Genomic DNA, 12,854 nt, shown 5'->3' with positions numbered 1-12,854 from the left:
CATAAGGGATGTTGTTTAGATCATACCTATATGGTCTATTGATTTTCCCTACTTTCTTCAATTTAAGTCTGAATTTTGCAATAACAAGCTCATGAGCTGAACCATGGTCAGTTCCAGGTCTTGTTTTAACTGACTGTATGGAGCTTCTCCATTTTTAAGTGCAAAGTACATAACCAATCTGATTTCTATATTGACCACGTGGTGATGCACATGTATAGAGTCACTTCTGGGTTGCCAAGAAAGAGTGTTTGCCATGACCACTGTGTTATCTTTTAGTATTTTATTTTTCCAATTATATATAAAGGCAATTTAACATTCATTTTTTTATAAAATTTGAGTTCCCTCCCTAAGACAGTAAGCAATTTGATTTAGGTTATATATGTGCAATCATGTTAAACATATTTCTATATTAGTCATGTTGTGAAAGAAGAATCAGAACAGAAGTGGAAAAAATGAAAGAATAAAGTGAAAATGGTGTGGTTTGATTTGCATTCAGACTCTATCAGTTCTTTCTCTGGATGTGGATAGAATTTTCCATGAGTCTTTTGGAATTGTCTTGGATCACTGTATTGCTGAGAAGAGTTAAGTCAGCCATAGTTGGTCATCACACAATGTTGCTGTTACTATGTACAATATTCTCCTGGTTCTGCTCACTTCACTTTGCATCATTACATATAAGACTTTCCAGGTTTTTCTGAAATTTGCCTGTTCTTCATCTCTTATAGCACAGTAGTATTCCACTACATTCATATACCACAACTTGTTCGGCTATCCCCCTCAATTTCCACTACTAGATTGCTTTACCATTTCCTTTTCAGCTCATTTTACAGATGAGAAAACTGAGGCAAACAAGGTCAAATGACCTACCCAGAGTCATTCAGCTAATAAGTATCTGAGGCCAGATTTGAACTTAGGTCTTTCTGACTCCAGGCCCAATACTATATCCATTATATCACCTAGCTGCTCAGAAAGATCACTTTTTTTTTTGTGAAGTCATTCAGTCATGTTCCTCTCAGTATTTGTGGACTTTGGTCATTTTTGGAACTTTCAGTCTCACTTTGTGTCAATCAGTCAAACCTCTGCATATAATCAATATGACTAATGCTTGGATAATTTTTACTATAGTTTCCCCATTTTTAATAAGTTTCTTATGAAAATAGTTAAGATTTGAATTGTTTGAATTGCTTTTCATATCTTTTCTTATCTTTCTTCTAACCTGGATTAATCTTGATTTTTGCTATAAAAAGTTAACTACATAACTGTATACAGATAGTGTACATAAGGATATTTTCATATTGAGTTTTTCCTATCCATCAAATATAATAATTTAATTTTTGTAATATTATTTTGTGCTCACAATATGAATACCTTTTCTTTTCTTATAGAAAGTATTCAGGAACAGGTCTGACCATGTCATCCACTCCCTACTCAATAAACTCCAGTGAGCCCTATCACCTCCAGGATAAAATACAAAATCATCTGGTCACCTTTCAAAATCTTTTGTAACCTAGTTCCCTTCACCCTTCCAGTCTTCTCACATGTTATTGTTCACTATGTGCTCTTTGTTATAATGACACTAGTTCCCTTGTTGTTCCTTGAACAAGATACTCCATCTTTCAACTCTGGCCATTTTCTCTGCCTCTCCACCATGACTGGAATGCTCTCCCTCCTTAAATCCTCCTCCTGGCTTCCCTGGCTTCATTCAAGTTCCACTTAAAATCCCACCTTTTACAGAAAGCTATTCCTAACCTCTCTGAATTCTACTTCCTTCCCTCTGTTATTTTTCTTCTTTTTATCCTGTACATAGCTTCTTTGTACATTTTTTTGCTTGTTATCTCTCTCATTAGAATGGGTGCTCCTTGAGATGAGACTGTCTTTTACCTCTTTTTGTATCCCCAGCATTTGCACAGTGTTTCGCACATAGTAGGCACTTAATAGATACTCATTGACTGATTGGCAGGCATTTAATGCTCCAGACTATTTATGGAAGTTTTGTCCAAGTCCGGGTGTCCTTGACTAATGGTAAGTGTACAAATTTAAGTGAATATTTTTTTTTTTGGTGAGGCAATGGGGGTTAAGTGACTTGCCCAGGGTTACACAGCTAGTAAGTGTCAAGTGTCTGAGGCCAGATTTGAACTTAGGTCCTCCTGACTCCAAGGCTGGAGCTCTATCCATTATGTCACCTAGCTGCCCCTAAGTGAATCTTTAAAACAGTAATTAATCTCTTACGTCCTTTATCTGAAAATAATTATAGCAGATAAATGACCTCTCAGAAATATTTGGTACTCTTGACCATCCCCATCCTCCTTGATATTCTCTACTTCATTCCCATTGTTAACAAAGTTTTGTTCTGTGCCTAAATTTGCTTCTGCAACTTCCTCTGTTCCTAGTTCTAACCTCTGGGATCAACTAGGATAAATCTACTTCCTTTTTTGCATGACAGCACTTCAAACACTGAAAGAGAACCTTTGTAGTTGTCCTAAGTATTTTAATGCTGCCTGGGATTGTATTAGCTTTTCTCATTGCCATATCTAATGACTCTTATTGGGCTTGAAGAACACTACAAATCCCCAAATCTTTTTCACAGGAATTGCATAAGCATATTGCAGTATCCATATTGCACTTGTGAAGGAATATTTTTGATCCCAAGTGTAAGACTTTTATTACTGTCCCTGTTAAATGTCATCTTACTAGCTCCATCTCCATGTTGCAGCCTTTTGACATCTTTTTGAATCCTGTCTATGTCATCTAATATTCTGTACTATTTTCAAATTTGATAAGCATACTATTTCTGCCTTTAAGCCACTGGCAATAAATATTTTATATTACAGAACTGTGGACAGATCACTGAATCATTCTACTAAAGCCAAGTTCCAAGGTGACTTTGAACCATTAATGATTCTTTCTTAAGTTCACTCATTCAGTCCACCCAATTACACTAACATATTTTCCACTTCTTCCTATCATTTCCACAAGGGTAGCATGAGACATTTTGTCAAATGCTTTGCTAAAATTGAACTAAATGAGACCAATGCAAACCGGTACCAACATCATTAATTAGAAACATGAAGAAAAAAGTATTGAGAAAAAGATATGTGTATACAGTAATGGCCACACTGTGTGATGACTAATTTTGATAGACTAAGCTCTTCTCAGCAATGCAAGGATCTAAGACATCTCCAAAAGTCTCATGATGGAAAATGCTATCCACATCCAGAGAAAGAACTATGGAGTTTGAATGCAGATCGAAGCATACTATTTGCTTTTTTTCTCTTCTGTTTTGTTTTGTTTCTTCTTTCTTGTGGTTCTTCCTATTGGTTCTAATTCTTCTTTACAACATAATTAATGTGAAAATATGTTTAATAGGAATGTGTATGTAGAGCCTATATCAGATTGCACACCATCTTGGGGAGGGAGGTGGGGAGAGAGGGGTGGAAAATTTAAAACTCAAAAGCTTATGGAAGTGAATGTTGAAAACTGAAAATGAATTTTAAAAAGATATGTATATACTTAAAATGACACAATTATTTAAATGAGTACTTGAAAAATGTGAAATGAACAATAGGTACAACATAGACTCCAGCTATAATAATTTTATCTAGAAACTTGATCAATATAAATAAATTTCTACAACAAAGAGACCAAAAGTACTCAGAAAACATCTTAATAAATGACTGACATTTGCCAAAGGGAGAGAGAGATGGCTGTCAAATATAACACTAGATTAGAACATAAATTCAGGTGTGAAATCTTTTGGAGATGCTTGAAGGATATTTCTGAGTAGAATCACCTCACACAGCACCTTTTGTGGTTGAACTCCTTGAGAAGATTATCAGCAATAGGTGTCTTCACTTCCTCTCCTTTCATTCTTTTCTTAATTGTTTATAATCTGCCATTCAATCAGAAACTCCATTATCCAAAGGTACCAATCCTCTCAAAATTTCCCAATCCTTTTTTACCTCTCTGCAGCCTTTCTATAATTTTCTTTCTCTTTTTTGGCTCTTCCTGGTTTAGGTATGAGCACTACATTTGTATCATAAAAAGAATTTGACCAAGTCTATCAACGTTAGTCATCGCACAATGTGGCAGTTACTGTGTACCAAGTTCTATTGGTTCTGCTCACTTCACTCAGTGTCAGTCCATACAAGTCTTTCCAGGTTTTTCTGAAGTTTGCCTTCTCATCATTTCTTATAATACAATAGTATTCCATTACATTCATATACCACAACTTGTTCAGTCATTCCCCAATTGATGGGCATCTTCTCAATTTCCAATTCTTTGCCACCATAAAAAGAGCTGCTATAAATATTTTTGAACATGTGGGTCCTTTTCCCATTTGTATGATCTCTTTGGGATATAGCCCCAGAAGTGCTATCATTGAGTCAAAAGGTAAGCACATTTTTATAGCCCTTTGGGCATAGTTCCAAATTGCTCTCCAAAATGGTTGGATCATTTCATAACTCCACCAACAATGCATTAGTGTTCCAATTTTCCCACATCTTCTCCAACATTTATCATTTTCCTGTTTAGTTATGTTGGCCAATCTGATAGGTGTGATGTGGTACCTCAGAGTTGTTTTGATTTACATTTCTCTAATCAATAGTGATTTAGAGCATTTTTTTCATATGACTATAGCTAGCTTTAATTTCTTCATCTGAGAACTGCCTGTTCATATCCTTTGACTGTTTATCAATTGAGGAATGACTTGTATTCTTATAAATTTGACTTAGTTCTCTATATATTTTAGAAATGAGACCCTTATCAGAGACACTGGTTGTAAAAATTCCCAATTTTCTACTTTCTTTCTAATCTTGATTACATTGACTTTGTGCAAAAACTTTTCAATTTAATATAATTGAAGTTATCCATTTTGCATTTCATACCATTCTCTATCTCCTATTTGGTCATGAATTCTTATGTTCTCCATAAATCTGACAGATAAACTATTCCTTGCTCTCCTAGTTTGCTTACAGTATCAGCCTTTATATCTAAATCATGATGCCATTTTAACTTTATTTTGGTATATAGTGTGAGATTTTAGTCTATGCCTAGTTTTTGCCATATTCTTTTCCAATTTTCCCAGCAGTTTTTGTCAAATAATGAGTTCTTATCCCAGAAGTTGGGGTCTTTGGGTTTATCAAATAATAGGTTACTATAGCCATTGACTACTGTGTCTTGCACACTTAACCTATTCCACTGATCCACCACTCTATTTCTTAGCCAGTACCAAGCAGTTTTGATGATTGCTGCTTCATAATACTTCTCAGCAATGCAAGGATCTAAGACATCTCCAAAGGTCTCATGATGGAAAATGCAATCTACATCCAAAGAAAGAACTATGGAGTTTGAAGGCAGATAGAAGCACACTATTTGCTATTTATTTCTTCTGTTTTGTTTCCTCTTTCTGGTGGTGCCTCCTATTGGTTCTAATTCTTACTTACAACATGACTAATATGAAAATATGGTTAATAGGAATGTATATGTATAGCCTATGTCAGATTGTATGCCATCTTGGGCCTTTGGAAAGGGGGTGAGGAGGGAGGGGGAGAAAAATTTAAAACTCAAAAGCTTATGGAAGTGATTGTTGATAAATCAAAATAAATTAATTAAAAAAAGAGAAAAAATAAAAAATAATTTGGTAGGATTCCTTCTTCACCTTTTTTCACAAATAGTTTATGTAGCATTGGAATTAGTTGTTCTTTAATGTTTGATAGAATTCACTTGTGAATCCATCTGGCCATGGAGATTTTTTCCTGGGGAGTTCATTGATGGCTTGTTCAATTTCTTTTTCTGAAATGGGGTTGTTTAAGTATTTTACTTCCTCTTCTGTTAATCTGAACAATTTATATTTTTGTAAATATTCATCCATTTCACTAAGATTATCAAATTGGTTGGCATACAGTTGGGCAAAATAGCTCCTAATTATTGTTTTGATTTCCTCCTTGTTAGTGGTGAATTCATCTTTTTCATTTTTTCTTTTTTTTCTTTAGACAAATGCTGAAACTTAAATACATAAGAAGAAAAGGAAAAGAAACATTATAAACCTAAATATAAAATTAGAAAAACAAAAAAAGTCATGTGCACAGCAAAACATAGGAGAGGATTCAAATTATATAGGGATAACTTTTCATTTTAAAAAAGCCTATATATTAAATAGTGTTTGTTATGTTGAAAGCTGTTCATCTTTGCCTCCTTGTAGATTTTCTTTTGTTCTCTGCTGTACACTTTTTGCTTTGTTCTTTTTCCCCCCTCCCTCCCCCCTACCCACCACCCCAAGGCTATAGTTGAGCATTGGATATATTTATATATAGATGTTGATATACACATACATGTATACATATATGCATATACATACAAATGTATATATGCATACATATATGTTCCCTAAGAGATTCTACTCCTAATCTTTGTTTTTATGTTGGTTCTTTATTTTTCCTATCTCTCCTAACTCCTCTACTTTACTTCTACCTGCTACCTTACCCTCCTATTACTTACCTACCCCCACTCCAACAATTCCTCCCTTATCCTCCCATTCCCCTAAATCTAGACCCCCTTCTATATTCTCCTTTTTACGTATTCCCACACTTTTCCTTCTAAAGATCCCTCCTTTATCCTTTCTCCCCTCCCTATGCCCTTAGAGTTTTATTTCTGTCTAAATTTAAAAGACTTTTATACTCTTCAAAATGTATATGTATTTTCCCCTCTTAAACCCATTCCCAATGAGAGTGGGTTTCCAGAACTAATAGCCGCCTTCCCCCATCTAATTCCTCTGTATTGGTTCTTCCTCTTGCACCTCATTTGTAAATGATAATTACTCTTTTAGCTGTACTTGAGTGGTTTTACTTTTTGAAGTCATATCATACTCAGGTCTATCCCAATCTTCTTTAAAAATTACCTAATTAATAGTAACAATCTTAGGCATAGATTTTACATTTTTCATATATACAACGTAAACATTCCACACTTATTTAGTCCCTTGTAATTGGTCATTGGCATGTATCTTATATTTCTCTTGGCTCTTGTATGTTGAATCTTCTATTGGGTTCAGTGTTTTTCTTTTAAACAAAGACCTGAAAGTCTGACAATTGATGAAATGTCCTTTTTTTTCATTCAGAATTATGCTTAGCTTTGCTGGTTATGATATTTTTGGCCAGGAAGCCCAGTTCTTTTGCTCTTCCATTTCTATTTTATTCATGTAAGCATTTAGAGATATAAAACCTCCCTTAAGGATGGCTTTCACCGCATCCCATAAGTTTTGTTGTGTTGTCTCATTATTGTCATTCTATTGGATGAAGTTATTGTTTCTATGATTTGTTGTTCGAAGTACTCATTCTTTAGGATTAGATTATTTAACTTCCAATTAATTTTTAGTTTATCTTTTCATGGCCCTTTATTACATGTAATTTTTATTGTATCATGATCTGAAAAGGATGCATTTAATATTTCTACTTTTCTACATTGGATTGTGAGGTTTTTATGCCCTAGTAGATAGTCAATTTTTGCATAGGTGCCATGTACCACCTCTCCTATATTACTTTCTGTCCCCATTCAGTTTTCTCCAGAGGTCAATCATATTTAACTTTTCTAAAATTTTATTGATCTCCTTAGCTTCTTTCTTGTTAATTTTGTGGTTAGATTTATCTTGTTCTGAGAGGGGAAGATTGAGGTCCCCCACTAGTATAGTTTTGCTGTCTATTTCATCCTGTATCTCCCTTAACTTCTTTAAGAATTTGGATGCTATACCACTTGTTGAATATATGTTTAGTAATGATATTACTTCATTATCTATGGTACCTTTTACCAGGATGTAGTTTCCTTCCTTATCACTTTTAACTAGATCTGTTTTTGCTGTTGCTTTGTCTGAGATCAGGATTGTTACTCCTGTTGTTTTTTTTTTTTTTTTTTTTTTACTTCAGCTGAAGCATAATATATTCTGCTCCGGCCTTTTACCTTCACCCTGTGTAAATCCCTCCACTTCAAATGAGTTTCTTTCTAATCCACTCTGCTGTCCATCTCCATTTTATGGGAGAGTTCATCCCATTCACATTCACAGTTATGATTACTATCTGTGTCTTCTCTTTGCAGCTTTTGACATTGCCAGTTACCCTCTTCTCCTTGATGTTTTCTTCTTTTTAGGTTCTCAGGACATCACTCTCTCTTAGTTCTCCTCCCACCTCTCCTGTTCCTCCCTTTCAATCTCCTTCTTTGAATCTTCATCCAGGTCACATTTACTTACCATGGGAATCCCATTTGGCTCTGTCCTTGACCCTCTTCTCTTTTCCCCCTATATAATTTCACTTGTTGATCTCATCAGCTTGTATAGATTCAATTATTACCTCTGAACTGATGATTCTCAAATCTGCTTATCCAACATAACCTGTCTTTGGACCTCCAGTCCCTCATCTCCAATGGCCCATTAGACAACTTGAACTGTATGTGCTGAAATCATCTTAAACTCCATATATCCCAAACTGATCAAATTGTCTTTCCCCTTGGACACTGCCTCCTCCCAAACTTCCCTATTACTGTGGAGGGCTCCATCATGCTTCCTGTCTGTAGCCTCACAATTGAGGTGTCAGCTTTGATACCTCACCATTTCTCACCGTCCCCATATCCAATGTGTTGCCAAGGCCTGCCAATTTCCCCTTTGCAACATCTCCTGAATATGGCCCATTCTCACCTCTGATATTGCCACCACCTTAGTGTGCAGGCCTTCATCTCCTCACACCTGGACCATTGTGATAGTCTGGTGGTTGATTTGCCAGCCACAATTCTCTCCCTATTCCAATCCATAGAGCATTCAGGTGCCAAAGTGATTTTCCTAAAGCACAGGTCCAACCACCTTTCCCTTCCCCTCCCCTCAACTCAAGAAACTTCAGCAGGCTCCCTCTCACTTCCAGGAGAAAATGTAAAATCCTCTGTTAAGCATTTAAAATGCATAATAATCTACTATCCCATTTACATTTTCAATCTTCTTGCACCTTATATCCCCCACCCCCACGTGCCCTTTGATCCAATGATACAGAATCCTTGCTATTCCTTGAAAAAAACACTATCGCTTAGTGCTGGGCATTTTCCCTCGCTGTACCCTATACCTGGAATACCCCCCTCATCTCCACTTCATGTATTCTCTGGCTTTCTTCAAGTCCCAGCTAAAATCAAATTTCCTCTAGGAAGGCTTTCCCAATCCTTTTGATTTCTAGTGCCATCCTTTCATTGATTATTTCCCATTTATCACATACGTAGCTCTCTTGTAGTAGTTTGCACTCCTCCATTGATTATAAGCTCCTCAAGAGGGGAGTCATTCTTCCATCCTTATTTGTATCCTTAGCGCTTATTAGAATGCCTGACACACAGTAGACTCTCTATATACAATTACAGCATGCCTGCCTGCCAATGATATTTAAAAAATATTTTGTAGATTTCTTTGCTGAGAACAACCAGTTTCCGTCTGACAAAGACAGAAAAAACATGGTTACTTGTGAGATAATACCCAAGAGACATATAAAATTCTAAAAGAATACCCAAGGGCTCTTGAAGAGTTTAAATCATGTTCTTCTGATGAGGTAAATATGGAGATGTTGAAAGAACCAAAGGTAATGATTGTGCTGAAAATAAGATTTAGGTAAGATAGAACAGTATTGGAGTAAAATAAATGCATTCTGTATTTTCATCACAGGGAAGAGAGCAGATTCCATAGACTATATAGGCCAGTGGGCTTGCCTTTAATTCTGGAAACATTTCCAGAATGTATGAAGATGGGTGTAGGAATCTTGGAGAAGAGAAGTGTTCTATGGAATGCATGTGATGGCCATTTTTGAGAATGAAGGGTTATCATCTTCAAGACAGGAATATACTCATTTTTCTTGACTTTTCATAATATGTCCCCAAGCATTTCCCTTGATCACCAAGCTAGGAAGTGGTTTATCATGAGGTTAGATCTATAGTCTCTCTTCCAACCCTGTCTCCTACGGTTATGATCACCATTTTTTTTCCCCTTGGTCCCCTGGAGAGCTATCTCATCAGTCTCTGGAAGCTTGCGTGAGGGGCTACACCTATACTATAGACCATGGCCCTTGTGTCATGTACAAGCTAGCCCTTCCAACTCTTACTTTTTGTATTTTTTATACATTTGGTTCCTTAATATATGCCAAGAATTTTGGTGGGTTCTGTGGGATACAAATGAAGTGTAAGACATGGCCCATACCTTTATAGATCTTACAATCTTATTGGTATAAGAGATGAGTCTTTATTTAATATTGATTGGTTGTGATGAACATTCACAGATGGACCATCTCATCTGGTTATGGAAGATTGAGCACTGGTGAGGAGAAGGAGATACGTTGCTCTCAGGCTGAGATCTCTGGATGTGGCATCACTGCTCAGATCCTGTCTTAGATGTACTCTGTGTATCAGCTCTGCTATAATCTAGAGGCTGAGCCCAAACCATAAAAGATATGATGCAAATAAAGATAGGATGCATGAGGCACAGCATTTATACAACATATTGTCATCTGGGCCCCATACGATCCTGAGGAACACAATAAAGGAAAAAATCTGGACACCATCGATGAGCTTTTATAAACTTCTTGGATATCTACCTATCAGTAATTTCCTTTCTCCCACAGACTGTGACAGGATTTTTACACAGAATTCCTTAATCAGGTCAGTCAGAAAACAGGAACATAAAAATTTAACTCAATAATCTCAGCTTATAGCTTTCCCTTGGTTTAGCCATGGGCCAGGCACTTAATCTCTCCAGGCCACAATGACCTCATCTCTAAAGTGAAAATAATCTTTGGTACTTTCCACAGGAAGGAGTTGTAAATCTCAAATGAAAGAATATCTGTAAGATGCTTTATAAATCTAAAAAATGTTGGTTATTTTTATAACCAACAGAACTCAACTGGGTTTAGGCAACTAGGTGACACAGTGGATAGAGTGTAGGACCTGGAGTCAGAAAAACTCATCATCTTGAGTTCAAATCTGGCCTCAGACAGTTGCTAGCTGTATGACTCTGGGCAAATCACTTGACGCCATTTACCTCATTTCCTCATCTGTAAAATTAGCTGGAGAAAGAAATGGCAAACCACTCCAGTATCTTTGCCAGGAAATCCTGAAAATGGGGTCATGAAGAATCAGACCTGACTCAAAGGATTGAGCAAGAACCCCAAGAGGTTAGAATGAATGTGCTATAAAGACTGCAATGTATCCATAACATTCAAGGTCTGTGATTTACTGGTTCAATGTGCTTAATGGACCCCATGGGGCTTTTTCCTTTGTTCCAAGACAATGAAAGTAGGAGAAAGTCTGCCAATAGGAAAACTTGCCAGGAAACCAGAGTTGAATGTTCTATAGTCTAAGAAAATGATAGTTTCTCTGTTCCTTGACACTTATTTCAATAATCAGCCAGGAAGAATTTCCAAGGGGGAGTCCCAACTTTCCAGAGCATGATTGGCTTATAGACTCAAATCTTGATTTGTTCCAATGGTGAATGGTTTACATAAATATCAGCCTCTCCTCCATTGCCCAGCAGCACTCACAGTTGGGCCTCCTCACTGCTCTGAGAAAGAAGAAGGCACCCTAGGTGAGCTTGTGTTTCTGAGGCCCTTCTTTGCCCCCTTTTTACTACAGAACCTTTATCACATCTAGTTGAGAAGGTTCCTGTGGGCAAGGGCTCTTTCTCTGTTTCCTTGTGTGACCTCAGGAGTAATGGGTATTAGATTCTAAAAAAAACAACCACAAAACACCTAACTAATAGAATGTAATCTCTTTGAGGGCAGTCAATATTTAAAAAAAATCTCTAGAGCTGAAAATATTGCAAGATATATAATAGGCACATGAATAATGCTTTTTAAAATAATTTACTTAATTGGATTACATGCCTGACTGATCTATGTTGGTCAGTAACAGAATTGGGAGCAAAACCTAGAAAAGATCAATGGAATCAATGTTGTCCAGGCTAAGACGACCCTATTGGCTTTTTCCAAATTGCTATTAGAGTATTGTTAAAATTCATGGTTTCTGATACTTTATCAAAAAATTTTTGAGCTTTTAAATGTTGGTTAAGTTTTTAATGAAAATACATGTAAGTATCAAACCAGAAATATTACAAGAGCAAAACCAAAAGGCATTTATGCACGTTCATCTGGATTCTTGAACATCTCTTTCTTGCGTCCCAGTCTGAAATCCCAATGAAGCTTGTCATGAGCCTCCTCCTCCTCTCCTTCATCCTGTGTGTCAACAGTGAAAATGATGAGGAGGCACAGACACTAAGACGGATCACGGAAATTAGTAAAAGTAAGACCATATTAACTGGAACTGGCTTGGCATATATGACTATTCCTTCTGCTTGGGGAGAAAATCACCTTTGATAATGCTGTTTTGCATAAACCTATGAATGATAAAAGGAGGGAGATTGTTTTACCTGAAAGGTAATGCATCTCTAAGGGAGAAGTGTTCCCAGTGGTGTGTGTGTGTGTGTGTGTGTGTGTGTGTGTGTGTATCTGTGTGTGTTGTGGAATTCTGGCACTTAAGTCCTTGTGCAATGGAGGAAATGGTGTTCAACTATGGTGTTGCACCACTCAGAATGTAAAATGGGGGATTTGTCTTCAGGTGACTGTTTGTACCTTAGGTCTTTTCTGACAGGAGTCATAGTAACAAGGGGCTAAAATGTCAACATGAATGGCAGAATCCAGTATTTAGTGGTTGGACAGCGAAGGAATCCTTATTTTATAAGATTCATCTTGACAAGTCATTTTCACTAGGGACAAGTGGTTTGGGAAATCATTTCATGACATCCATAAGGAAAAATCTTGAACCCAGGGAGGCAGTTTGATTCCCCCAAAGAGCCA

Source organism: Vombatus ursinus, unplaced genomic scaffold, assembly GCF_900497805.2.
Source record: "Vombatus ursinus unplaced genomic scaffold, bare-nosed wombat genome assembly UNPS02009770.1, whole genome shotgun sequence".
Lineage (NCBI taxonomy): Eukaryota > Metazoa > Chordata > Mammalia > Diprotodontia > Vombatidae > Vombatus > Vombatus ursinus.
Note: the sequence above shows the minus strand (reverse complement) of the source record.